The sequence below is a fragment of the Lissotriton vulgaris genome, chromosome 3_1 (genome assembly GCF_964263255.1).
Source record: "Lissotriton vulgaris chromosome 3_1, aLisVul1.2, whole genome shotgun sequence".
Lineage (NCBI taxonomy): Eukaryota > Metazoa > Chordata > Amphibia > Caudata > Salamandridae > Lissotriton > Lissotriton vulgaris.
In genome coordinates this window covers 1,925,375,474-1,925,380,532 of record NC_141689.1, presented here as the reverse complement: position 1 = coordinate 1,925,380,532, position 5,059 = coordinate 1,925,375,474, and the positions used below count along the sequence as shown (strand labels likewise).

At 46.4% G+C, this 5,059-nt stretch overlaps 1 pseudogene; it reads right to left on the bottom strand.

Annotated features, from left to right (window-relative positions):
• Positions 1-291: 291 nt before the first annotated feature.
• LOC147728630 (uncharacterized) lies at positions 292-4,781 on the bottom strand (annotated as a pseudogene).
• Positions 4,782-5,059: the final 278 nt, after the last annotated feature.

Genomic DNA, 5,059 nt, shown 5'->3' with positions numbered 1-5,059 from the left:
CCTAGCGATAAGTATGGAATGCATGAAAACACTCTGAAGGTACAACATAACCTCACGAGGCATCCTCACGAGATGCCTCGCACCAGCTTGTACTGGTTTACGTGTTTAACATGTTTATGTTACTGCTGAAGTGTAACTCCAGGTCAAAGCAGCACAAAATGGAAGTGCGATGCAACAAAATGAAAGATCAGAGCAGTGCATGGAATCGAGATCAACATGTAATTAAGCACGTGTAAAATGGCAAATGCAGTACATTCCACCCCTTGACCTTCGATTCACCCATTCGTCTATTTACCATGGATCTGGAATGAAAAAGGGAGAAAAGATTAGGAATGCATTGAATGCAACAACATAATGAGATAAAACACAAATAATGACTATAATAAAACCCAAGATATACCGAAGCTGTCCAAAATTAGGCAGCCACCCAAACAACCAATCCCACCATCCTTGGTCAACGTCTTGGGTAACCCCTTTCACTAAATCTTTCAAAGCATTAATATGTACATGGATACTTGTAGAATAGTCAAATAAAATAAAACAACATAGCCCATCAAAGTCCTCGCAACTGCGGTTATGTTTTAGTAGCAAATAGTCCACAGCTGCCCTATTTTGCAAAACAGCTTTTCTTGTTCCTTGAACATCTAATAATAATTCAGCTAAAGCGGCAGAAGTGTGATTGAGGTTCTTCACAATTAAACAGGCAAGCTTAGCAATTGTTCTGGCATTATAAACGGACAGTCCTGGCACTCCTACAATGGAAAGAGCCAAACTAGTATATTCTGTTCTAGAAAGCAAATCAATATCGGAGTCACAATGCTCAGGTAATTGAATAGCGGCTCTCGAAGAACGAATACGTGTAACAGAATGCATGGGAAAAAGCATGACTTAATCGTGATAAGGAAAGGGGGTGGTGATGAACAGAGTGTCTGAGTTAAACAGACCACTCTTACCCAGTCCAAAGATCAGGGCTTGATCCATCACCGTTATTTATCTCACTGCCCCATCCCAGCTCAGAACCTGGCTATATGCAAATCAGTCTGTCCCTGGCCCAGTGCCTCATGGGAACAGGGCAGACTAAACTACCAAGCCAATTCTTCACCAGAAAGGAGACAAGCTACCGGGGACCGGTTTCTGGCATTTCAGCCTTCTTCGGCCCGGCTTGCTTGAATCCTGATGGAGCAGTGAGAAAGGGACTCATGTCTGAGTATACCCTGCCACACCTATAGTGGCCAAAAATGATTTAGAAAAGGGGGTGGTGATGAACAGAGTGTCTGAGTTAAACAGACCACTCTTACCCAGTCCAAAGATCAGGGCTTGATCCATCACCGTTATTTATCTCACTGCCCCATTCCAGCTCAGAACCTGGCTATATGCAAATCAGTCTGTCCCTGGCCCAGTGCCTCATGGGAACAGGGCAGACTAAACTACCAAGCCAATTCTTCACCAGAAAGGAGACAAGCTACCGGGGACCGGTTTCTGGCATTTCAGCCTTCTTCGGCCCGGCTTGCTTGAATCCTGATGGAGCAGTGAGAAAGGGACTCATGTCTGAGTATACCCTGCCACACCTATAGTGGCCAAAAACGATTTAGAAAAGGGGGTGGTGATGAACAGAGTGTCTGAGTTAAACAGACCACTCTTACCCAGTCCAAAGATCAGGGCTTGATCCATCACCGTTATTTATCTCACTGCCCCATCCCAGCTCAGAACCTGGCTATATGCAAATCAGTCTGTCCCTGGCCCAGTGCCTCATGGGAACAGGGCAGACTAAACTACCAAGCCAATTCTTCACCAGAAAGGAGACAAGCTACCGGGGACCGGTTTCTGGCATTTCAGCCTTCTTCGGCCCGGCTTGCTTGAATCCTGATGGAGCAGTGAGAAAGGGACTCATGTCTGAGTATACCCTGCCACACCTATAGACTAATTTGCATACAGCCAGGTTCTGAAACTGGGATGGTGCAGTGAGCTAAAAAACGGTGTTGGATCTAGCCCTGATCTTTTGACTGGGTGAGAGCTTTCTGCTTAATTCAGAGACTCTGTCCCTCACCACCCCTTGTTGTAAATATTTTTGTCCACCCTAAGCGTGGAAGGGTATTCTCAGATGTGAGACCCTTGCTCATTGCACCATCAGGATTCAAGCAAACCGGGCCGAAGACGGCTGTAATGCCAGAAACCGGTCCCCGGGAGCTTGTTTCCTTCCCTGTGTAAGAATTGGCTTTTGTAGTTTGGTTTGCCCTGTTCCCATCATGCACTGGGACAGGAACAGACTAATTTGCATACAGCCAGGTTCTGAAACTGGGATGGTGCAGTGAGCTAAAAAACGGTGTTGGATCTAGCCCTGATCTTTTGACTGGGTGAGAGCTTTCTGCTTAATTCAGAGACTCTGTCCCTCACCACCCCTTGTTGTAAATATTTTTGTCCACCCTAAGCGTGGAAGGGTATTCTCAGATGTGAGACCCTTGCTCATTGCACCATCAGGATTCAAGCAAACCGGGCCGAAGACGGCTGTAATGCCAGAAACCGGTCCCCGGGAGCTTGTTTCCTTCCCTGTGTAAGAATTGGCTTTTGTAGTTTGGTTTGCCCTGTTCCCATCATGCACTGGGACAGGAACAGACTAATTTGCATACAGCCAGGTTCTGAAACTGGGATGGTGCAGTGAGCTAAAAAACGGTGTTGGATCTAGCCCTGATCTTTTGACTGGGTGAGAGCTTTCTGCTTAATTCAGAGACTCTGTCCCTCACCACCCCTTGTTGTAAATATTTTTGTCCACCCTAAGCGTGGAAGGGTATTCTCAGATGTGAGACCCTTGCTCATTGCACCATCAGGATTCAAGCAAACCGGGCCGAAGACGGCTGTAATGCCAGAAACCGGTCCCCGGGAGCTTGTTTCCTTCCCTGTGTAAGAATTGGCTTTTGTAGTTTGGTTTGCCCTGTTCCCATCATGCACTGGGACAGGAACAGACTAATTTGCATACAGCCAGGTTCTGAAACTGGGATGGTGCAGTGAGCTAAAAAACGGTGTTGGATCTAGCCCTGATCTTTTGACTGGGTGAGAGCTTTCTGCTTAATTCAGAGACTCTGTCCCTCACCACCCCTTGTTGTAAATATTTTTGTCCACCCTAAGCGTGGAAGGGTATTCTCAGATGTGAGACCCTTGCTCATTGCACCATCAGGATTCAAGCAAACCGGGCCGAAGACGGCTGTAATGCCAGAAACCGGTCCCCGGGAGCTTGTTTCCTTCCCTGTGTAAGAATTGGCTTTTGTAGTTTGGTTTGCCCTGTTCCCATCATGCACTGGGACAGGAACAGACTAATTTGCATACAGCCAGGTTCTGAAACTGGGATGGTGCAGTGAGCTAAAAAACGGTGTTGGATCTAGCCCTGATCTTTTGACTGGGTGAGAGCTTTCTGCTTAATTCAGAGACTCTGTCCCTCACCACCCCTTGTTGTAAATATTTTTGTCCACCCTAAGCGTGGAAGGGTATTCTCAGATGTGAGACCCTTGCTCATTGCACCATCAGGATTCAAGCAAACCGGGCCGAAGACGGCTGTAATGCCAGAAACCGGTCCCCGGGAGCTTGTTTCCTTCCCTGTGTAAGAATTGGCTTTTGTAGTTTGGTTTGCCCTGTTCCCATCATGCACTGGGACAGGAACAGACTAATTTGCATACAGCCAGGTTCTGAAACTGGGATGGTGCAGTGAGCTAAAAAACGGTGTTGGATCTAGCCCTGATCTTTTGACTGGGTGAGAGCTTTCTGCTTAATTCAGAGACTCTGTCCCTCACCACCCCTTGTTGTAAATATTTTTGTCCACCCTAAGCGTGGAAGGGTATTCTCAGATGTGAGACCCTTGCTCATTGCACCATCAGGATTCAAGCAAACCGGGCCGAAGACGGCTGTAATGCCAGAAACCGGTCCCCGGGAGCTTGTTTCCTTCCCTGTGTAAGAATTGGCTTTTGTAGTTTGGTTTGCCCTGTTCCCATCATGCACTGGGACAGGAACAGACTAATTTGCATACAGCCAGGTTCTGAAACTGGGATGGTGCAGTGAGCTAAAAAACGGTGTTGGATCTAGCCCTGATCTTTTGACTGGGTGAGAGCTTTCTGCTTAATTCAGAGACTCTGTCCCTCACCACCCCTTGTTGTAAATATTAATCGTGATAAGGCACAAGGTCCTCCAGTTATGTTAGCTGGTATGTAAGTGTATGAAATATTACCACACGAGAACAACCATCCTTTAGGTAATTTCACATGGTTAACATGGCTAGCAGCTAATACTGTGTGATTCCAAACCACATAATTGGTAACATTACTACAAAAACTGTCATGTCGTGACTGACATAATGTTCATTGATCAGGGGTCATTTGTTTGCTTTTCTCTAGTTTTAATTGGCCACACTTGCCAATTTTGGTAGGGTCACAAGTTAATTGATAGCAAACGTCTCCAGTAGAGATATTGTAGGTAACAATACTTGTCATGTTCCTCCAGAGGCTATCTGTAACCTCCGGGAAACAGCGACAGTACTCATAAAGACTCAGATGTGTTTGAACATCACTTTCCTCCACTACCCCATCAAAGTTAGTTTGGTTGAAAATGTGCAGAAGCACCTGTGCTGGGGTAGGTACGGCAACAAGACACGTTGATATCATATCAGCTGTACTCTGAAGATTTCTTATACAGAAGTGGGAAGTGTTCAGCACATTCCTGGCCAAGTAGGTCCAGATGTTATCCGGTTGCGCAACAATGCTGTCATCCGACTCGGGCGGTTGATCACTCAAACTCATGCTTCTTCCGCCTAACCTTGTACAGAGGGCCCAAAATATGACTCAAATGGGGAATGTGCTGTCTCCAAAAACCAAACAATCCAATGAAACTCTGCGCTTCCTTCCTATTTTCTGGCACTGCAAACTCTTTGATCTTTTGCCTCACTTGTGGCAGCATTTCCCTGTGTCCCTGATGCCACTGAATGCCTAAAAACTTCACATTCTGAGAGGGTCCCTGCACCTTCTTGGGGTTAATCACCCACCCTTTGCTTTGCAAGTGCTCTGCCACTCTGTCTAGT